Source organism: Carcharodon carcharias, chromosome 3, assembly GCF_017639515.1.
Source record: "Carcharodon carcharias isolate sCarCar2 chromosome 3, sCarCar2.pri, whole genome shotgun sequence".
Classification (NCBI taxonomy): Eukaryota; Metazoa; Chordata; class Chondrichthyes; order Lamniformes; family Lamnidae; genus Carcharodon; species Carcharodon carcharias.
The window spans coordinates 44,198,999-44,223,906 of NC_054469.1; positions in this window are offsets into that span (position 1 = coordinate 44,198,999).

A 24,908-nucleotide genomic window follows, 5' to 3' on the forward strand; every position below is an offset into this window, starting at 1 on the left:
TACTCCGGCCCCCTTCCACAACTCTTTCTCCGGTACATCGATGATTACTTCGGTGCCGCTTCATGCTCTCGTCAGGACTTGGAAAAATTTATTAATTTTGCTTCCAATCTCCACCCCTCCATCATTTTCACGTGGTCCATCTCTGACACTTCCCTTCCCTTCCTTGACCTCTCTGTCTCAATCTCTGGTGATAGACTGTCCACCAATATCCACTACAAACCCACCGACTCCCACAGCTATCTCGACTACAGCTCCTCACACCCTGCTTCCTGTAAGGACTCCATCCCATTCTCTCAATTCCTTCGCCTCCGTCGCATCTGTTCCGATGATGCTACATTCAAAAACAGTTCCTCTGACATGTCCTCCTTCTTCCTTAACCGAGGTTTTCCACCCACGGTCGTTGACAGGGCCCTCAACCGTGTCCGGCCCATCTCCCGCGCATCCGCCCTCACGCCTTCTCCTCCCTCCCAGAAACATGATAGGGTCCCCCTTGTCCTCACTTATCACTCCACCAGCCTCCGCATTCAAAGGATCATCCTCCGCCATTTCCGCCAACTCCAGCATGATGCCACCACCAAACACATCTTCCCTTCACCCCCCTTATCGGCATTCCGTAGGGATCGCTCCCTCCGGGACACCCTGGTCTACTCCTCCATCAACCCCTACTCCTCAACCCCCTCCTATGGCACCACCCCATGCCCACACAAAAAATGCAATACCTGCCCCTTCACTTCCTCTCTCCTCACCGTCCAAGGACCCAAACACTCCTTCCAAGTGAAGCAGCATTTCACTTGCATTTCCCCCAACTTAGTCTACTGCATCCGTTGCTCCCAATGTGGCCTCCTCTACATTGGAGAGACCAAACGTAAACTGGGCGACCGCTTTGCAGAACACCTGCGGTCTGTCCGCAAGAATGACCCAAACCTCCCTGTCGCTTGCCATTTCAACACTCCACCCTGCTCTCTTGCCCACATGTCTGTCCTTGGCTTGCTGCATTGTTCCAGTGAAGCCCAACGCAAACTGGAGGAACAACACCTCATCTTCCGACTAGGGACTTTACAGCCTTCTGGACTGAATATTGAATTCAACAACTTTAGGTCGTAAGCTCCCTCCCCCATCCCCACCCCCTTTCTGTTTTCCCCTTCCCGTTTTTTTTCCAATAAATTATAAAGATTTTCCTTTTCCCACCTATTTCCATTATATATAAAAAAACCCACTAGAGCTATACCTTGAGTGCCCTACCATCCATTCTTAATTAGCACATTCGTTTAGATAATATCACCAACTTTAATTTTAACACCTATGTGTTCTATTGTACTATTGTCGTTGACATCTTTTGATGATCTGCTTCTATCACTGCTTGTTTGTCCCTACAACCACACACCCCCACCCCCTCCTCCACCTCTTTGTCTCTCTATCTCTCCGCCCCCCACACACACACCTTAAACCAGCTTATATTTCAACTCTTTCCAACGCAAGTTCTGTCGAAGGGTCATGAGGACTCGAAACGTCAACTCTTTTCTTCTCCGCCGATGCTGCCAGACCTGCTGAGTTTTTCCAGGTAATTCTGTTTTTGTTTAGGCAGATTATTATCTGAATGGCTCTGCAAGGAGTCAGAGGAGGGGGAATCAACACAAGAACAAAAGACAGAAAGGGGAATAAGAAAAGTGATAGACAGTATCTGAGGAATCATGTATGGTGCTGAACATTGTGAAACTGAGATAACTGACCTCCAACTACCACAACCATCTTCCTTTCTGCTAGGTATGACTCCAACCAGTGGAGAGTTTACCCCTGATTCCCATCTTTGGGTAAACCAATACCAGAGAGTGGTAAGATTGAGGTTGTGAAGATTTGAGTAATACACGCTGAAGTGGACAGCCTGTTAGAACCGGGAGCCTAAGATGACCTCTTGTGTTACAGAATTGGCAAGACCTTTGATGGAATGAATCAGAATATCCAAGAGTGAAAAATATCCAGTTCCATTCAGACCAGGTCTGGATCCCAGACGTTCTATTATATAACAGGTAGACACAGCCGATTCCTGCTGTTTGCTACAGGGTACTCACAGCCCTTTCACCTTTAACAATTAGGTTCTGGGAGTGTTTGATGGGGACGGATTACACGTGCTTAGGGGTCATTCCCAGAACAATCACTGGACCCATCATCCCAATCCCATTTTATTAATCATGCATTCCTGGCAAACAGGCCATTTCGATGGCAGGCGGATCTCTGATTCACCCGCCATACTGTTACCTTGCCGCTTCCTCATGCCGGGTGCCATATGTAAAGTGGAACCACATGTACAACTCTCCATCCTTCCAGTCCACAGCTGCTGCACTGCAGACATGGCCCCAAAAGGCAAGAAGACTGCAGCCTCCCGATTTAGTGATGTGTCCCTGGAATGATTTTTGCATGCTTTGGAGGCTCGCCATGATGATCTCTTATTCCCGCTCTGGCCGCAGGATGGGCAACAACATCACCAATCTGGCTTGGAAGGCTGTGGCAGCGGTGGTCAGTACCAACATCCTGCAAAAGAGGACAGCCACCCAGTGCCAAAAGAAGATGAATGATCTTCTCTGTTCCGCCAAGGTAAGCCACTCTTCTCATTACACTCAACTCACACACTCACAAACCCGTCACACATCCACAGGGATCATACTCACTGCCAAGTCAAGGGACATCACCATCACATTCATTGTCCTCATCCCATCCATGGCATCACTCACAACCCACACATGCCAGGCATATTTATCTGGCCTGGCAGGCACCCTGCTTACCCTCTCTCCATCGACGTCATACAGGACAAGTTGGCACACAACAAAGGGGAGAGATAGCAGACTGGTGGAGAAATGCCTGAGATCAAGGTCTTCCCCATGGACTTTGAAAACAGAGCCATCCAGCTGGCCAGCAATGATCTGGACCATGTGCTGACGGTGAAGTCAGCAGTGTCTCCCAAGTGAGGATCCAGCAATGCAACATCCATCAGACAACCATGTTTCACAGGCCACTGCCATGCACCAGATGTCTCTCCTTGCTTTCGTAGGCACATCTGGGAAACAGCTGAGGGAGTCCATGACTCAGGGCTTCCAATCAAGACCCGAAGACACCTCGGAAAAAGAATCTGATGACACCCTAATTGAAGACCCCTCTCAGTGCTCACCCACACCCTCCACCAGTACAGAATCACACCCTAAGCGGGACCTAGTCCCAGTGTAGAATCAGAATGACAATTGCAGTGTCTGATCCACAGCAGGTGACAGCAAGGGCTTCCCAGGTTTCCAGCACTCAGGGGATGGCTGGAGGCCAGGAATCTGTTGAGTCCGAGTCAGATGACTCAATCATACCTCAGTTGCTGGAGCTGCAAAGGCAATATGGTAATTGTTATTTCTGCCAGAATGTCGTGGGCAGTTATCACGGAGTTCTCTCATTCTCTCTGTGTGCTCTCAGCATCTTTAAGGTGGGGCTGGCCCCCCCATCTCATCAGCATCTGTGACCAGTGACGCTGTGCTCCTGAAGGGCTCAGGTGCTGAAGGCTGATAAAGGACCAGGTGCTTTTAAAGTTTCGTGGCTGTATCTCCATGATATGACTCTGATCACAGAGTGCAAGCGAGCTGCCCTTAGCTAGACAGGAGTCACAATTCTCAGAGGCTATGTGAAGAACTATGGAGTGTCCTCACTGTATGTCATCATCATCCTCCTGTAGTTGAGTGACTATTAGGGCTTCCCCTGTGTCTCGATGAGTCTTATTACAGAGGGTATGTGCATTGCCAAAGGCCAGGTGGAGTCAAACACTCGCAGATGAAATGAATATCTTATGGTGTTACCTTACCGCATGTCGTCATCATCCTCTAGCAGCTATGAGGGCCTCCCAAGCACACCTGCCTCGTCTGGCCAATGCGATGGCCTCATTTCCATCATCCTTGCGTTCAGAGGTTCCTTCACCCTGTTGACATCTTCCTCATTGGAGGAGACGTCCAGCTCCTCTATCTCCTCCTCAGCCAGGCCTCTCCCCATCGCAGCTCCAGGTTGTAAAGGGCGCAGCAAACCATAATGATGCATGACACCCTCTGTGGACAGTATTGCAGAACTCGCCAGACCAGTTCAGGCACCAGAACCTCATCTTCAGCATCCTGATGGTCTGCTCCACCAAGTTGTGAGTTGCAGCATGAGCCTCATTATATTTTGGCTCTGCTGCAGTCTGAGGCCACCACAGGGGTGTCATCAGCCACATCCTCTGCAGGTAGCCCTTGTTCCTGAGGAGCCATCCCTGCAGCCTTTGTGGACCGTGGAAGGCATCAGGGGTCTGAGGCCAACTGAGAATGTAGGAATTGTGGATACTCCCTGGGAACTGTGCACAGATCTGCAGGAAGCGTTTGTGGTGGTCCCACACCAATTACACATTAGTGAGTGGAAGCCCTTGTGGTTGACATAGTTGACCACTTGTTGCACAGAGATCTGAGCACCATGTGAGTGCAGGCAGTGGCACACTGCACCTGTGGAAACCCTGAGATCTGGGCAAATCCCAGTGCTCTGGCATCCTGGCTTTCCTGGTCCCGAGTGAAATGCACAAAGTTGTGTGTCCTCGCATAGATGGCATCCGTGATCTCACGCATGCATTTGTGGGAGGCTTGCAATATCCCACAGAGGTCACCTGTGGAGCCTTGAAAGTAGCCACTGGCATAGAAATTGAGTGCCGCTGTCACTTTCACAGCCATTGGCAGTGGATGCCCTCCATGACCCCATGGCACCAAACCCTGCAGCAGGTGGCAGATGTAGCTGACCAGTGACCTGGATATGCGCAGCCTTCAGCGACACCGGTTCTCAGTCATCTGCAAGAATGACAAACACCATCTATAGACCCTGGGTCCAGCGATGGCTTGCTGTGGCTCTTCAGCGGCATGCGCAGTTGCTCTAGCCGCCCCTTCTTCCTGAGGGTGCTGCTTGCCCAGCCAGCCACCTTCATTACTCTCTTCTCCTTCATCTCCACTCTCTTAAGTCATGAGGCATACAGCTAGGTCATCAGGCTACATGCTCCTGAGGTACTTCTCCTACAGGATGAAAGAGAGAGACATGTGGGTTAGCTTGGGTGTTCTCAGAACCTCTCTTGTTTAAGCCTGAAGGCCCCAATTCCACTCCACTCCACCTGCCTAATTGGCTGCATCTTCGCTTACTGCACTGTATGCTGTGCTTTCAGCCCAGGTGCAGGCATTCTCCGCACCCGCGCTGCAAGGCTATACTCTTAGCTCAAACCATGGGGGTGACTGGTCCAAACCATGGTGACGACATTGCAAGGGACTGTGAGCACCTCTACCAGTGACTGCTCCATGGCCAGCTTTAGCAAGGAGATTGTACAACTTGCCCAGTCGTCCAATTGCTCTGCAGTCCATTAAAATGCTTATTAGTTTGCAGTCTGTGCCCGAGGGGTGAAAAGCTCTGGAGCATTTGGTGACAATTTCATGCCTGTGTATTGCTTAAGTGGGCAGATACACTCGAGGCCCAATTCCACACATGTCAATGTGGCTGCGCCTAAATCGTCTCAGTTGCGGAGGATCGGTCACTTTATACGAGGTTTCCCCAATGCATGCCTGCTTCCCTCCAGCCCTCCACCCTCTCTGCATGTGCCTGTGCACTACTATTAACCACAGTACAGCCCTTCCCCCCAACCTTACCCCGCCTACACCCCCCCCCCCACCCCCGCGCCGCCCCCCCCACCCCCCCAACTCGCCTCAACCACAGTGCATCCCTTGCCCCAACACTTCATTGTCAGCCAGCCAGGAAAAAAATGACTTGCCTGTGCCCTCGCCTGAATGCGTGACATCTCATGGTGCCTTAACTTTGAGGTCCAACAGCGACCCTTATGAGCGCTGAGCAACATTACTGTGCACTCGCCTGAGAGTTCCACTCGAAGCACAGCCCAACAGGTGCACGCCTCATATATGCAGTTATGCTCGGATGATCCAGCACGGGGAAGGTGATATGCAGATGCATTACAATGAAGTTCCCAACATCTGACGGCAGGAATCATGGCTCCCCCATTGACAGGCTCAGTGGACAACTGCAAATTTGTTTCAAGATGTCGTGAAACCCACTTTTGGACTTGCTGCCATATTATCCGCTCACGCCCAGCATGATGCCCGATGCCAGCAGGCACGGAAAATTCCAGCCATGGAAACTGAGAGAATGAAATGGAGCCCTTACAGGAAGCTGGATATGAGCAAGTGTAGCTGCAGTAGCTGTGGGAATCGATGGGCTTGTAATGAATATTAGTAGAAAGCCTATACCCAGGAACGGAGACGGAGAAAATAGAGGAAGCTGGAGATGGACCATGTGAAAGAAGGATGGAAATTGGAAGCAAGTTGCAGTTTGCTAGTTCTGGGCGAGAGCAGGAAGTGACACCAATACAATCCTCAACATACAGGGAAAATAGTTGGGAGAGGTGACCCAAGTTGGACTGAAACAAGAGGTGTTCCACGTATCTTACAAAAATACAGACAAAGCTAGCACCCATGCGGGTACCCAAAGCAGCACTTTTTATTTAGTAGAAGTGAGGTGAGTTAAAGAAGAAATTACTCAATGAGAGAACAAGTTCAGCCAAACAGGGGAGGGCAATGGTGGATGGGATTGGTTGGACCTCAATTCAAGGAATAAGCAGAGAGTCTTGAGACCATTCTTGTGGAGGATGGAGGTGTAGAAGGATTGGACATCCATAGTGAAGGAGAGTCAGTTAGAACCGGCAAACTGGAAATTATTGAAATTACACGGGGCATCAGAAGAGTCATGAATGTAGGAGGGGAGAGACTGGAGAAGGGGAGAAAAACTAGAGTCCAGATGGGAAGAAATAAGTTCTGTGGGGCAGGAGCAGGCTGAAACAGTGGACAGTCCTGTTTGTGGATTTTGGAAAGGAAGTAAAAGTGGGTTTGGGGGCCATGAAGTGGTATCTGTGGAGGGAAGCTCTCCAGAGGAGTTGGGATCAGTCTTGTAAACAATAGCTTGATATTTGCTGGTGGGGTCATGGTCCAGATGGAGGTAGGAAGTAGTTTCGGAGAATTAACATTCAGCTTCTGCAAGGTAGAAGTTGGTACGCCAGACAACAATAGCACCACCCTTGCCAGCAGGTTTGATAATGATGTCAAGGTTAGACCTGAGTGAATGGAGTGCTGTAGGTTCAGAGCGAGACAGATTAGTGTGAGGCAGGGGAGCAGAAAAATTAAGATGGCAGATGCATGCTGACAGTCCTCAATGAAAACCTCAAGAGCAGGCAAAAGGCCAAAGGGAGGGGTCAGGATGGAGGGACAATACCAGAGATGCGTGCAAGGTTCTACCAATAAAGAGGACTCATGGTCAAACGCAGGGGATGTAACAACTGTCCTTTTACCTCCCTTCTCCTCGCTGTCCCAGGGCCCAGGTGAAGCAGCAGTTTACATGTATTCCTTTCAATTTAGTATACTCTATTTGCTGTTCACAATATGGTTTCCATTGCACTGAGGAGACCAAAAACAGGCTGGGCCATTGCTTTGTCCACAAGCATGGCTCCAAACCTCCAGTAGCTTGCCGTCTTAATTCTCCACCTTGCTCTGATGCAGGCATCTCCGCCCTCAGCACTGTTCCAGCGAAGTTCAACACAAATTCGAGCAACAGCACCTCATTTTCCAATTAGGCACTTTGCAGCCTTCTAGATTCAACATTGAGTTCAACGATTTCAGACCATAAACTCTGTCCCCCTATCTTGTTTTTCATGTCTTTTCTTTCGGAGACAGCTGCTCATTATTCTGCCATTCGCACCCTCTCTGGGTAAATCTTTTGTTTCTTTACTACAACCATTACTACTTTTGCCTTTCGTTTCATGAAATCACTTGTCAGTTAATCTCGTCTGCCCTCCACCCTGTCACAGACCTTTCCTTCTGTTCTTCTGCCCCTAGATCTATTACATTTCCATCTCCTCTTAGCTCTGAAAAAAGATCGATTGTTCTGAAATGTTAACTCTGCTTCTCTCACCCTAGATAGAGCCAGACCTAGCTGCTGAGTTTTTCCAACATGCTCTGTTTTTATTTCAAAGTTTCAGCATCTGCAGTTATTTGCTTTTATTTTATTACTAGGAAATTGAACTGTACTGAGTCTACATTTGGTGTAAAATATATGGAAATCCCGCTGAATCCTGTTAGTAAATTCTTTCTATAGTTGCCTAAATAATGATCTAAATTTCAAAGTACAGGTAGAGGGTAAAAAGAAAGCTCATAAACTTTGAGCAACATGTAGAAAAGGCAGAGGAACTTTTCTAATGACCATTGAAACTATGGAATTCTATGGACCATTAAATTCCAATTTTCAATCTCTGGTCTGCCTTTAGCTTGGCATGTTTAGCTCCATTTGGTGATTTCAGACCTGTTGAGACCAAGCAGTGACAACTCATCCAGGGATCTTGCTCCTGATCATTATCCAGTGACTCCTGATGGTTAATGTGAGACATTTTAGATATGGACTAATATCAGGCTCACTACGACATCTCTTAAGAGGTCCCTACATAAACAATTGCTATTTGCATAACGCACCAGCTGACACCAAGGATACAGTTTTACACCTTGAATCAGCAATTTCAGGAGAAAAAATGGAGGCAATACTTTGCTAAACAATTACTATGACAACTTACATTTATATAGGGCCTTTAATATAGGAAAGCATCCCAAACCACTTCAAAAGTGCGTAATCAGAGAAAAATTGACACCACGCCAAAGAGGGAGATTTTAGGACAGGTGATTCGAAGCTTGATTGAAAAGGTAGGTTTTTGATGAGCATCTTGAAGGAGGAGAAAAAGGTACAGAGCTTTAAATGGTTTTGCGCTTGTTTGGCATTTAGCTAAAGCCTGCAGGCCTTTCCTTAACCCATGGACCGGAACAGCCTTCTTGTGGCCTATCAAAGTGAATGCTCAGCTGACACACTGAAACTCAGGCTGCTCTTCCCAGAGCAGAATAATAATACAATCACCCCAGTGTTTTGCATGGGTTTTCCCTGTGTATTGTAGACAGATTTATATTGACTTACTAGGGTAGAATACTAAAACCCTTTGTCCATAAACTCCTCGTACATTACAATTGGTTTGCTACTCTGGGTTAAGACAGAATGGAAAGTAACCAGTGCTTTCATTTTAAATTACTATAATTTGCAATGCACCTCTTGCTACAACATAATGGATAGATTGTGCATTGACTTACAACATTTTTTTAACAATTTAATGCATTTTTGAACCCTCACAGGTCATTTTTACTTTACAGTTTGCAATGATTTTAAACAGTTTTGACTTTGCGTTGACACGGATTTATTAGGCTTGAAATTGAGAAACTCGTGCTCTCAGCATGTAATTTCACTTAACAGGAGTGGGACTGAGGGTTCGGCAGCAGGCATCAATATCAATGGCCAGACAATAGGGATTGCAGCCAGTCTGGTGCATTGACCTTGTTAGCCAATTACTAAGTACTATGCCTCTAAACATAATTTTGGTTGAGTCAAATTAAACATGAGTACATGTATATACATATTGTTTTTTAATCATGTTAATCTTTATTTATGACAGATTTGAAGTACAGCAGTGAATTTTTAACTATTTCCATCCTCGTCTCAGACATTCACCCAACAACTCCCACTTCTACATTTCTGATTTATGCTTCATGTCGGGAGCAGAACCTTGCAAGTTCACAGCTAAAGGATAACTCTGATATGTGGTCGCCCGAAACAAATTTAGGTAGGTGGTGGAAACCCACGTCCGAGTCAAAGTCTCACTGGTATGACCAGAACTAGTCTGAAACGAGCTTTTTAAAAATTTGTTCATGAGATGTGAGCTTCGCTGGCTGGGCCAGCATTTTATTGTCCATCCCTAATTACCTGTGTTGGTGAGCTGCCTTCTTGAGCCGCAGCAGTCCATGTGACCAGCACCCACAATGCTGATAGGAAGGGAGCTCCAAGATTTTAACCCAGAGACAGTGAAGGAACAATGTTATATTTCCAAGTCAGAATGGTGCAGGTGGTGGTGTTTCCATGCATTTGCTGCCCTTGTCTATCTAGGTGGTAGAGGTTGTAGATTCGGAAGGTGTTGTTGAAGGAGTCTTGGTGAGTTACTGCAGTGCATCTTGTAGATGGTACAAGCTAAAAGCAAAAAACTACGGATGCTGGAAATCCAAAACTAAAACAAAAATACCTGGAAAAACTCAGCAGGTCTGGCAGCATCCGCGGAGAGGGACACAGTTAACATTTCGAGTCTGAATGACTGTTCAATAGGACTAAGTAAAAATACCCTCCCCTTAAACCAGCTTATATTTCACCTCTCTTCTATTTTTACTTAGTTCTATTGAAGGGTCATTCGGACTTGAAACGTTAACTGTGTCCCTCTCCGCAGATGCTGCCAGACCTGCTGAGTTTTTCCAGGTATTTTTGTTTTTGTTGTAGATGGTACCCACTGCTGCCACTGTGTGTCGGTGGTGGAGGGAGAAAATGTTGAAGGCGTTGGATGGGGTGCCAATCAACTAGGCCCCTTTGTCCTGGGTGGCTTCTTGACTGTTGTTGGAGCTGCACTCATCCAGGCAAGTGGAGAGTATTCCATCATTAAAAACACAATTTCAAATTAGCTGAGAGCTGGTATTCCCATTGTTTGTCGATATTAAATTTTACCTTGTAATTTTAAAATAAAACTTCAAATGCTGGAAATTTTAAACAAAAACAGATCAGTCAGGATCTGTAAGAGAAAATATAACTTCTGGTATCTTCAGTGTGTAAACTGACAAGATTTAATTAAGTAGGAGAAACCTGGAATAACAAACAAAAACTCTGTTTTCTCTAGCCAGATAATGCTGCACAGTTGGCAGTATAATTACACCTGTCAACTTACTGTTTCAAACAGTTGCCAGTTTTCAAACTGGCATCTGTGTTACCTTATTTTACGAGACTTTCTATCAGGCCTGACTATATCTTTTCCATATATAGATGGGAGGAGTATTTTGAACAGTTAATACAGTACTTCTAATATACCATCACTCTTTAATTAGAAGCAAAAAAGGCTTGGGGCAGAATTTTTAGGTTGGCAGGCAGGTGCAATCAGCGGTCCTTCACCCAGCCAATCCCCGGCCCACCGATCACCTTGAACTAAGTGACTTGGAGGGCAGTTAAGAGTCAACAACATTGCTTTGGGTCTGGAGTCACACGTAGGCCAGATGTAAGGGTGGCAGATTTCCTTCCCTAAAGGATGTTAGTGAACCAGAGGGGTTTTTCAACAATTGATGATAGTTATCAGGTCACTGATTGATGGACATGCATCTTACAAAGAGAGACTGTAGCTTGGCTCTGGTCGTTTACTTAAAACTGTTATTTACACTATGTACAATAGATACAAGGTAGGTTATTGAGTAGGGACTTATCCTCCGAGTGCTGCCTATCTGCTATACAGATAATTTAATTCAGCTTAAACTCCAGCAGCAGTTGTGGTGGGATTTGAATCCATGTCTCCAGAAGATTAAACTGGATCTTTGCATTACCAGCACAGTAACATTACCACTACACACCATCTCTGCCTATAGCTTTAATGTAATAAAATGTCCCAAGGGGCTTCAAAAGAGTATTACTGCCCAAAACCTGACACTGGCCAGGATATCCCCCCCCCCACCCACTGTTGCGGGTGAGACCCGTGGGTGAGGCGGCACCCCAGTCAGAAGTCCATTGACTTGCAGAAGGACTGGAAGATCCGGGAGTTGGGTGGGTGCTGAAAATCCCACCCACTGAGTCACATAAGGCATTATTAAGCCAGATGATCAAAAGTTTGACAAAGAGCTTTTTAAGATTTTAAGAGGTTTTAAGGAGCATATTAAAAAAAGGGAAAGAAGCAGAGAGATTTAGGAAAGAAATTCCAGAGCATAGGACCTAGGCAGCTGACGTCATGGCCACTAGTAGTGGAGAGAGTAAAATCAGGGATACTTAAGAGGCTAGCACTGGAGTAGCACAGATAGCACCGAGGTTAATTTAGCTCATGGAGATTACTAAGATTGAGAGAGTTGAGGGCATGGAGGGATATGAAAACAAGGAAAAGAATTTTAATATCGAGGTATTGCTTACTGAGAGCTAGTATAGGTCAGTAAGCACAGGGCTGATGGGTGAACTGGACATTTTGTGAGTGGTGGATAACCTGAAGTTTATGAAGGATGAATGTGAAGGTCAGCCAGGAGTGTGTTGCCATAATCCAGTCTAGAGATAACAAAGGCACGGATGAGTTTTTCAGCAGCAGGTGAATGCTCTGAGGCAGTAACAGAGTTGTGAGTAGGAAACAACAGTTTTGGGGTGGTCTGATTATGTGTTTGGAGGTCCATCCCAGGTCAATTTTGACACCAATGTTGCAAACAGGTGCTTAGACAGTGGGTTTGGTCTTCACAATATTTAATTGGAGGAACTTTCTGCTCATTCAGTATTGTATGTTGGATAAGCAGTCTGATACCTTAGTGACAGTGAAGGAGTTGAAAGATGTAATGGTCAGGTAGAGCTGGGTGTCACCAGCGGGCATGTGAAAACTAACATTGTCCTTTTGGATGGTGTTGCCAAAGGGCAGCATATAGATGAGCAATTGAAGGCAGGCAAGGATAGATCCTTGGAGAAAAGAAAAGGTAATGGTGCAGGAGCTGGAAGACAAGCCATTGCAAATGATTCTCTGACTACATTTAGAAAGATAAGAATGGAACCTGGCGACAGCACTCCCACCCAGCTGGACAACAGTGGAAAGATGATGGAGGGGGATGTGTAATCAACCATTTCAAAGGCTGTAGAAAGGTCAAAAAGGATGAGGAGGGATAGTTTAATTTTGTCACAGACACACATGGCCTGATTTTACCTCTAAGTGGATGGATTTTTGATTAATTAAAATTTTATGCAAAGGGTGTCATTTGTGACTTTGACGAGAGTCATTTCGATACTGCAGCCAGGACAGAAACTTGATTGGAGGGATTCAAACATGGAATTCTGGGAAAGATGGACATGGGTTTGGGGTGTGACAAAACATTCAATAACATTGAAGTGGCAAAGAAGGCTAGGCTGAGCATTTACAAGGAAGGTAGGGTAAAGGGTTGTCTTTTTGAGGGACTAGTTGACGATGGCGGATTTGAAGGATGGGAGATGCAGCCCCTGAAGAGAAAGAACTGTGAATAATATTGGCTAGCATGGGCATTGGAGAGGGAGTTGGGTGATCAGTAGTTTAGTGGGAATAGGGTTGAGGGAGCAGGAGGTGTGTTTCGTGCACAAAATGAGCTGAGGCGGGGTATGAGGGGAGATCAGAGAAAAACTATAGAATGACACATGTTCAGGGCTAGAGCAGGGTGGAAGTTTGGAGCAACTTTGGCCTGGTGGGCTTGTGAAAGGGAGGGAAATGGCAGAGGCAGCTGATTGGATAGTCTCAACCTTAGTGACGATGAAGTCCATGAGCTTCCTGTCCTTAGTGTTGGAGGTGAGGATAGAGGGGACAGGGAAGAGGGGTTTAGGAAGATAGTTTGCAGAAGGGAAATGAGCCTTGGAGTTATCTTTGCATTCCCAGCAGGATACCATAAGCTGGATGATAGTGCCCATTTTCCCTGAGGGGCTAAACCTGCTGGTTGCCAGGGTTTTGTAATAAAGTCAGTGCCAGCCTAGGAGAGTGTTGTCATGGAGTGACACAGAAATAAACCTCTTTATAATGTCAGGAGTCATCAATCTTGGGGCCAGGTCACTCCATTAGTTGCCTACACTGGGAGATCCCATTTCTGTCTGATTGCCTGCAGCCCTTCAGTCTTAGTGAGGGCTGTCAATGGATTTTCATCCCTCTTGCGCTTTTCCAAACTTACATCTGTCTATTCTGTCACTTGCCCTTCAATTGTCTGGAACTCTTTGCATCCTGCCAACATACAAGTGCTAAAAATGGAAGGCAGAGGGAGGAAAGGAAAGGAAAAATGTGCATTGTATATCAGGTGGTTGATCTTCTATGAATCATTCTCATCCTACCCCTAATCTAAATCACCAGGAACTGTGAATACTAATGCACATAGGCTGATTCTGGAGAAATGAATACTCTTATCATGCTCTGAAGAAGAGTCATACAGACTCAAAACGTTGACTCCTAAACCATTCAGCATGATCTTATCTCAGCAGATGAAACTATCTCTATTGCATTGTGATTGGAGAGGAGGGGCATATGTCCAATAGCTATCAGCAATTAACGTTAACATGAATCTCTTACAAATTTAAAATGTGAGCGGCTCTTGTTTGATAACCATACTGGTGTCCTGGGAGACTGGGCTGTTTCCCCAATAGTCAAGAGTGAAATATGTGCCCAATACTGAACCTGATGGAAATGCCCAAAGACGGAGCAGTACCACGTAACTCTTTGCATTGACACCTGGGAGATTTTGTGGTGCAGTGGAGGTGTCCCTACCTCTGAGCCAGAAACTCTGGATTCAAGTTCTACTCTGCGACTTAATGGCCATAGAACATACAGAGCAGGAGTAGTCCACTCGGCCCTTTGAGCCTACCCTGCCATTCAATAAACTCTTGGCTAGTCTGTTTATAACCTCAGCTCCACATTCCTGCCTGCCCCCAATAACCTTTCATCCCCTTGCCTATGAAGAATTGTCCTAGCTCTGCCTTAAGAATATTTAAAGACTCTGCTTCCACTGCCTTTTTTGAGGAAAAGTTCCAAACACTCATGACCTTCTGAAAGAAAAAAATTCTCCTCATCTCTGTCTTAAATGGGTGACCCCTTATTTTTAAATAGTGACCCCTAGTTCTAGATTGTCCCACAAGGGGAAACATTCTCTCCACATCCACCCTGACAAGACCCCTTAGGGTTTCATATGTTTCAATCATGTCGCTTCTTCCCCTTCTAAACCCCAGCAGGTACAAGCCTAGCCTGTCCTATCTTTCCTCATAAGAAAACTCTCCTATTCCTGGTATTAGACTGGTAGACCTTCTCCAAATTGCTTCCAATGCATTTACATCCTTCCTTAAATAAGGAGACCAATACTGTACTCCAGATGTGGTCTCACCTCTGTATAACTGAAGCATAACCTCACTACTTTTGAATTCAGTTCCCCTTGCAATAAATGATAACATTCTATTAGCTTTCCTAATTACTTGCTGTACCTGTATATTAACCTTTTGTGACTCATGCTCCAGGACACCAAAACCCCCCTGCACCTCAGAGCTCTGCACTCTCTCTCCCTTTAAATAATATGCTTTTTTCAATTCTTCCTGACAAAATGGACCATTTCACATTTTCCCACGTTGTACTCCATTTGCCAGATCTTTGTCTACTTGTTTAATCTTCTTATGTCCTCTTCACAACTTACTTTCTTCACCATCTTTGTGTCATCAGCAAATTTAGCAACCATATCTTCGGTCCGTTCATCACAGTCATTTATACAAATTGTTAAAAGTTGATGTCCCACCACTGATCCCTGTGGCACTCCACTCGGTACATCTTGCCAACCAGGAAATGACTCATTTATGCATACTCTCCGTTTCCTGTTAGCTAACCAATCTTCTATACATGCCAACATGTTATCCCTACACCATGAGCTTTTAAAAAAAAATTAAATTCAGTTATGGGATGTGGGCTTTGCTGGGCCAGCATTTATTGCCCATCCCTAGTTGCCCTTGAGAAGGTGGTGGTGAGCTGTCTTCTTGAACCGTTTCAGTCCATGTGGTGTAGGTACACCCACAGTGCAGTTAAGAAGAGATTTCTAGGATTTTGACTCAGCAACAGTGAAGAAACGGTCATATATTTCCAAGTCAAGATGGTGAGTGACTTGGAGGGGAACTTCCAGGTGGTGCTGTACTTGTACTTCTAGATGCAAGTGGTTGTGTGTTTGGAAGGTGCTGTCTAAGAAGCAATTGTAGTGCAATTGCAATTTCCACAATAACCTTTTATGTGGCACCTTATCAAATACCTTCTAGAAATCTAAGTACAATACATCCAGCAGTTCTCCTTTATCCACAGCACCTGTTACTTCTTCAAAGAACTCCAATAAATTGGTTAAACATAATTTCCCTCTCACAAAAACCATGTTGATTACCTAATTACATTGCCTGATTATCTTGCTCAGGAGCACTTCCCTGGTGATTGCAATTTTCTCCCTTCCACTTCCTGATTTACAGATATTTCTGGGATGTTACTTGCATCCTATATAATGTGCACCGATATAAAATAACTGTTCAATTCATCTGCCATCTACTTATTTTCCCTTATAAATTCCCACTCTCTGTAGGACCAATGCTCACTTTGTTAATTCTTTTCTTTTTTAAATATCTATAGAAACTCTTACCATCAGTTTTTGTATTTCTAGCTAGCTTTCTCTGGTACTTACATTTTTTCCTTCCTTAACAATCTTTTAGTCATTCTTTGTTCTTTTTTCTATTCTGTCCAATCTTCTGACCTGCCATCCATCTTTGCATTTCCTTTAAGTTTGATACTATCTCTAACTTTTTTAGTTAACCACAGATGATGGGTCCTCCCCTTGGAATTTTTCTTCCTTGTTGGAACGTAACTATTATGTGTATTCTGAAATATTCCCTTAAATGTCTGCCACTGCAGCTCTATTGACCTATCCCTTAACCTAATTTCACTTTAGCTAGGTCTGCTTTCATGCCCCCATAATTGCCCTTATTTAATTTTAAAATACTGTCTTGTATCCACTCTTCTCTCCCTCGAACTGAATGTAAAATTCAATCATATTATGATCACTGCTACCTAGGGACACCTTCACTATGAGGTCATCAATTAATCCTATCTTGAACATACATACATACGAACATATGAATTAGGAGCAGGAGTAGGCCACTTGGCCCCTCAAGCCTGCTCCACCATTCAATAAGATCATGGCTGATCTGAACGTAACCTCAGACCCACATTCCTGCCTACCTCCGGCAACCTTTCACCCCCTTGTTAATCAAGAATCTATTAAGATCTGCCTTAAAAATATTCAAAGACTCTATTTCCACTGCCTTTTGAGGAAGAGAGTTCCAAAGGCTCACAACCCCCTGAGAGAAAAAGTTTCTCCTCATCTTTCTCTTAAACGACCAACCCTTTATTTTTAAAGTGACCCTTAGTTCTAGATTCTCCCACAAGAGGAAACATCCTCTCCACACCCACCCTGTCAAGACTCCTCAAGATCTTAAAGGTTTCAATTAAGTTGCTTCTTACTCTTTTAAACTCCAGAGGATACATGCCGAATCTGTCCAGCCTTTCCACATAAGACAACTCACCCATTCCCGGTATTAGTCTAGTAAACCTTCTCTGAACTGCTTCTAACGTATTTACATCTTTTTTTTAAATAAGGAGACCAGTACTGTACACAATATTCCACATGTGGTCTCACCAATGCCCTGTACAACTGAAGCATAACCTCCCTACTTTTGTAATCAATTCCCCTCACAATAAATAATAACATCTCATTGCATGATACCAGGTCTGGTATAGCCTGCTCTCTGGCTGACTCCAGAACATACTGTTCTAAGAACCTATCCCAAAAATATTCTATGAACCTCTCATCTAGGCTACCTTCAACTATCTGATTTTTCCAGTCTATATATAGACTAAAATCCCCAATCGTTATTGTTGTACCTTTCTAATAAGCTCCCAATATCCCTTCCTTTATGCTCTGTCCTATCATGTAGTTAGTGTTACGGGGACTGGAAACCACTCCCACAGGTGACTTCTTGCCTTTATCATTTCTCATCTTTACCCAAAACTGCTTCTACATCCTGGTTTCCTGAACTTAGGTCATCATTCTCTATTATGCTAATACCATCCTTAATTAACAGAGCCACCCCTCCACATTTTTCCTAGCTTCGTATCCTTCCTAAATGTCATGCACCCTTCCATATTTGGGTCCCAATCTATGTCATCCTGCAGCCATGTCTCTGTAATGTCTATCCGATCATACTTATTTATTTCTATTTGCACTATGTTACGGCTACAGCTGATGCTATTCACTGAGCAAGCCAAATCCCAAAGGAAAACTTATCTTACATATCATAACTTTTATACTGCATTTTGAAAAGAAGGGGAAAACTACTAATCCCAGAGCATAGAATCCCAGTAACACTTTTAATGTTTTAAAATTAAAAGACTTATTAACAAGAAGGAAAAAAAACTTAAGTACACAAGATTAAAATTATACAGTTAAACAGCCTCACAAAACATTCCGCCCCAAAACACCCATTTGGTCAAAATACACAAGTAAACTAATTGGCAACAGCTCCATTATAGATTGAACTATAAAAATCCAATTATAGTACTAAAGGCAAAAACTGCTGCTACTTTAATAAAGTATGCCACATGACTTCTCACTCTCTTCCACTCTGCTGTTGAAAACCAAAGAAAGCTCAGAAACAGACTGCTTTCTGAAAACAAAGACTTCTCTGGCTTGAAACTGGATGGCTCTTCAAATTCACAACCTTTCTCAGCACAGAGTTGGTCTCAGGACATCTCCTCTACATACCCAACGGAACTCAACTAAACACCTTTCCTTAAATATCCTTTTCCCCTTTGATCTGAGACTCCATTTTTCTAATCATCTCTTTGAACTCAATTTTTCCAAAATATAAAAACCTTTCATGTCTTGCCTCCACTTTAGGGTAAAATAAAATTTAATACCTTTTCCTTGTTTACCTGTGAAACCTTTATAAGTTGTAAAAGTCCCATGTCACTTCTAAACTCCCTTTGAAATTTAATAGCTGAAAAGTCAAGTTTCTACTTATTGTATAATGCAAATTTCAAACCAACCTATTTACTGGTACATTCAACTTCACCATAGCTTCTCATTACAAATGCATGCATTTAGGACCTTTACCTTTCATCTCTCTGCTCCCACAGATAAACTGTCTTTAATAACCTTCTCCCAGTTTAATGACACACACACAGACACACGCACACATACACAAACACACACAAACATACATACACACACGCACACACAGACGCACACAGACAGACAGACACACACACACACACACACACACACACACACACACAGACAGACACACACAGATACACACACACTGACAGACAGACAGACACACACACACACACGGACACACACACACACAGACAAACACACACACACACACACACACACACACACAGACAAACACAGATACACACACACACACACACACACACACACACACACAGACAAACACAGACACACACACACACACACACACACACACACAGACAAACACAGATACACACACACACACACACACACAGCTTCACAACTTTCTTTACGGGGTACCACCATGTTCCCAAAAATATTTTAAAATTAACATCCATCTTCACAGCTATCAGTTCATTTGTTTTGATGCGAATGCTACTTGCCAACGCGAATGTGCATTCATAACTGTAGAGTAAACAGTTAACATCAAAAGCAGACATGATGCTGATGTAATAATGATGTCAGATCCCATGATTGAGAAGGAAGAGAGATCTGGAAGGAGGAGAAGCTCCACCTTCATGGAGATCTCCAAATATGTAAAAACTCACTGTAAATAAAGAGTAATGGCTTTGAGGAACTACAGGCTCAAGCAGCAGGATTTGGTAGAATAGACAATCCCTGAAACCCCGATCTGGACCTCAACCACATAACAGAACAATAACGTGGCCAAACAAGTTGATTATCAACCTGCAAGTACTTCAAATGTGTCTATGGTAGGTCATAAGAGTCTCTTGGTCAGCTAGAACCGTGTGGTAGCTGCAGTTCAACAGCCTTCCCATGTAAAAATATTCCACACACAGGCTGTACTCCACAGCAAGTGTCATCCTTGCTTTGAGGGGCTACCAAAAACAGATTTGAAACCATCAGTCTTCAAAATAATAAACAAAGAGTTTTGACAATGAATAATCTAAAGTAATGAGCCTCTAGGAAAAGGGAAAGGAAAAGGAGGTGGGGTAGCACTCTGAATAATGGATGAGATCAGTACATTATTAAGAGAGGATCCTAGATTGAAGGAACAAGATGTAGAATTAGTTTGGGTGCAACTAAGAAACAGCAAGGAACAGCAAATATTGGTGGGAGTTATTTATTTATAGGCCACCAAATTGTAGTGCTAATGTTGGGCACAGTATAAATCAGGAAATTAAAGATGCGTGTAATATGGGTAATACAGTGATAATGGGTGACTTCAATTTATACATAGACCGGGTTAACTAAATCAGCACAAATGCTCTGGAGGAGGGATTCCTGGAGTGTATGTGAGATGGGTTTCTGGAGCAGTATGTTGAGGAGCCAACTAAGGATTGGGCTATTTTGCATTTAGTGTTGTGTAATGAGAAAGGGTTAATTAATAATTATGGTGTAAAGGAGCCTTTGGGAAGCTGAGCAGGGACAGAATCATCCCAGATTTGCACTAAGTGCGGTAAAGGGTGGATAAAACAACATTTTACCCACTAGCTGCAATGGCAGCTTCTCACCCCGTATCATCCCAAACCCATAGCATTAATTATGCATTCCTGGGAAACACACCATTTCCATGGCAAGTGGGCTCTCATTTGCCTGCCATGCCATCACCTTGCCAGGTGCCACAACTCTCAGTGCTTCCAGTCCAGGACTGCTGCACAGGAGACAGGATGGTCCTGAAAGGCAAAAATACTGCAGCCCCCCACTTCAGTGACATGTCCCTCGAGTGCCTTTTGAATGTCGTGGAGGCCTGCCATGATGTCCTCTACCCCCCATTCTGGCCATGGAGGGGCAGGTGCATCACCAATCCAGCATGGGAGGCGGTGGCAGCGGTGGTCCGTGCCAACGCCCTGCAAAAGAGGACAGCCACCCAGTGCCACTAAACGGTGAATGGTCTCATCTGTTCCACCAGGGTAACTCATTCTTCTCATCACTCTCAACTCACACACTCACAAACCCATCACATACCCACAGGGATCTCACACCTCAAGGGACAATATCACTAACTCTCTCACATCTCCATCAGGCTCATGCCCTCCCGAGCCCACATCCTCATCCTGTCCATGTCTCTGCTCATCACACAAACATTCCACGCAGTGCCATGTGTACTTCTCACACTCCATCTGTTTCCATGCAGGAGAAGCCTGTTCACATCAGTAGGGAGAGGTCCCAGACTGGGTGTCGAGTGGCCCACATTGAAGAGTGCGCCATCGCGCTGACTGATGAGGGCATGAACCATGCCTGCAGCGACAATGAGGTTGGCGGCAAACACCCTCGTGAGGATGATGCGCCACATCATCCTTCTCTCAATGCAATGTGAGTGCTCTCTCTCCTGCTTTTGACTTAGCTGCCCTGCACTAATTATTTCTACTTTGGTTCACAGGGAGCTCTGCCAAGTTACTAAAACCCTTAGCCAGACGGTCCTTCAGCTCCAACCATGTCCTTACCTTCAGCCAACGTGATATCTTCTCCATTGAAGAGCTGGAAATAAGCAGCCTGAAAAACCCATCACAGCGCTTACCCACACCCTCCACCAGTGCAGAAACACAACCTCAGTGGGACCTCGATCTAGAGCAGGCTCGGGTTCATAATCTGGTGGTCACTGCATGGACACATGTCCGCAACAGGAAGAGGCAGGTTCAGCCGAGCTCCTTGGCATTCGGACGACTGATGGGTATCAGGCATCTGTGAGGTCTGAGTCAGATGAAGAGCCTCTGGCCTTCCAACTCATCCTGAAGAGTCAGAAGAAGGCGTGGGAACTTCACACAGAGCTGTTGGAAGCCTTCAACAAAGTGGCACACGAGTTGGAGGAGTTTGTCCGCCTGGCCTCTGATGAAGCGGTGCCCACATGCACTTGTATGGAGCTCTCCGTGGGGAGGATGGTGAACACCATGGAAACCCTGGTCCAGCAGAACGTGGAGATGTGTGCAGACCTGCACTCTGTTGCAGTTGCCATGGGTGACTTACTGCAGTGGCAAAACGAGAGGGAAACAGCCCTCCAGGTATTCCTTCTCCTCAAGGAGTCAGGCTGCAGTCCATGGGCACCCAACAAGAGGAGGAGTGGCAGCTGGACATCCCTAGGACATCCACTCAGGAATCTCAGAGGCTGTTCTCTCCCGCTGAGTCCCCTTTGCCTGTGAGCCCCACAACCTTATCCTCTGTCACCACAGAGGGAGCAGCTGGTCAACGAGTAATTCTGGAGGGAGAAGAGTGTGTGAGTCAGGGCCTTTCAGAGCCTCACGCAAGCACTCTCCCACGCACACGGATCCTTCACATATCACATTCACCTCAATGTCCTGAGCATTTTCAATGCTGCCTGCTGGGGTTCTCTTTCAGTTGTCCATCTGAGCTGACCTGCATCTCCGCCCACCCAATGATCACACTGCCATACAGCAGCTGATCTTGCCCACCATGATTGTCATTTCACTTTCGATTTGGACAGCATGGTCTTGATTCAGTTTTTCATGCGCTCCTCCATCTTTTCCCCTCCCCCAGTCATGCATTTCCTTTCCCCCACCACTGTTGACCCCCCTGGCACCACTTTCCACATCCCCTCTGTAACCTACCAGCCACAACCCTTTTCCTTCGGGGATGTCCAGGTAAACATGTACGTCCCTTTCCTTCCCAGTAATCCCACCCCATCCACATTAGCCTCCCTGACCTCCTCCTTCCTACCCCCAGGGTCCGTGTCTGCATCCAAGTACCAATCAAACACCCTCACCCTCCCACCCTACCACCTCACTCCGCCCTCAGTCATTCTCACCATTGCCCCCATTCCACTCCCACCCTCAGTTTGTTCCCCAGGAGGCAGTCATGGACTTATCAGAGCCCCTCCTTGCACATTCACCTGGACATCCCCCCCACCTCCGAACTCCTCCCCACCTTGGAAACCCTTCCCCCTTTGGAACCCCTTCCCCCCACTCCGGACTCCTTCCCCGCCCCCCCACTTGGTCCTCCCCCGGACTCCACCCCCACTTAGTCCTTCCCCCTTCCTGACTCCTTCAGACACACTTACTTCTTTCTCCAGCCTTAGTTCTTCCCTACCCTTAGTCCTACCCCCTTCACAACTCCTTCCTCTTCCTCCAGCCTTACTCCCCCTCCTCCACTCTCCTTCCTCCCCCTGGACTCCCTCCCTCTCCACAGTCCTTCCTCCCACCCTGGAACCCCTCCGCTCTCCATACTTTTCCTCCCCTGCACTCCCTCCCTTCTCTGCACTCCCCACCAACCCCCCCTTCCCCTGCCTTTCTGCTTATATTCCAGCATCTGCGTTTCTCAACTTCTGGTTGAATTACTATTGTCTTGTTATCAGGAGAATTCTATAGTTTTAAATACTGCACCAGAACAGTATTTCTCACCCTCCCAGTGTTGGTAAGGCAGTGAAGGTCTATTTTCTCTAAACTATGCTCTTTCGATAATGAGGGAGTAGCGGCAGTCTGCTACTGGTTTCTCATTGATAGGTATTGGGACCACCTCTGTATACCCAGAGGAGAATCCTGATCATGGGGTGTGCCCTGAGTTTTATCAGGGTTTAAAATGCACTAAGTGTAAAGTTGCATACCTTGTTTGCAAAAGAAAAAATGTATTTGGCAGTGAAGATGTCCACATTTAGAGTTTCTTATGAAAAAATGCTTATTCTTTATCAAACAATAAACTGGTCACAAGATCACTAAATAAATAGAGAGGAAGACTATTTAGTGTCTCTGATCTCATTCGTCCAAACAAGTGTACAGTCACATTATGGCATCATTTTTGAAATGGTTCCACAAAATCAGCAAGGGCATTCCACATGTTAATAACTATTAAGTGAAGGAGAACTTCCTGAATTCTTTCCATAACTTTCTTCTGATGAGTTTGAACTCTTACCTCCCTTTGATGCTGTGGCCTGAATCTTCTGCAGAGTGGCAATCGCTGTCACTCCGCTCCCACTTTTATGTGCCAAGCCAGTGCTCCGCATTTATGGCTGGAATTTCCGACCCAGCTTCTCCAGAAATGAGGAGCTTACCTGAAAAGGAACTGCTTCTTCGTAGCATTGGATGGTTAGGGAAAGGCAAGCCACTTTTTACGGCACTAGCTTGTAAGTAAAGAGGTTAAGTGTTCCAAACCTCCTTTGAAAAGCTACGGAAAGAAGGTAAACGTAAGGTTGAGGGGTAAGGTGGCATGTGGATGGGGAGGCAGGTGGATAGTGTGGTAGGTAGCCTGTTATTGTGGAATTATCTCAGGATTTGTTGGTTTCTTACTGAAGAGATCATGCTGTAGGCAATGGTCTTTTGTTCAAAAACATTTATTTACATGCTAACTACTTACAAAGGTTCACTAAGACCAAGGCATAGCTACAGCTGCTCTCTGAGATGCTTCACACTCATTTCTTTAACTACTCATGGGATGTGGGCTTCGCTGGCTAGGCCAGCATTTATTGTCCATCCCTAGTTGCCCTTGGGAAGGTGGTGATGAGCTACCTTCTTGAACTGCTGCAGTCCATGCGGTGTAGGTACACCCACAGTGCTATTAGTTCCGGATTTTGACCCAGCGGCAGTGAAGGAACGGTGATATATTTCCATGACAGGATGGTGAGTGACTTGGAGGGGAACTTTCAGGTGGTGGTGTTCCCATCTATCTGCTGCCTTTGCCCTTATAAGTGGTAGAGGTTGTGGGTTTGGAAGGAGTTGAAGGAGCCTTGGTGAATTCCTGCAGTGCTTCTGTAGATGGTACACACTGCTGCCACTGTGCACCGGTGGTGGAGAGAGTGAATGTTTGTGCATGTGGTGCCAATCAAGTGAGCTGCTTTGCCCTCGATGGTGTCAAGCTTCTTCAATGGTGTGGGAGCTGCACTCCTCCAGGGAGTGGGGAGCATTCTATCACACTCCTGACTTGTGCCTTGTAGATGGTGGACAGGCTTTGGTGAGTCAGGAGGTGAGTTACTTGTCACAGGATTCCTAGTGTCTGATCTGCTCTTGT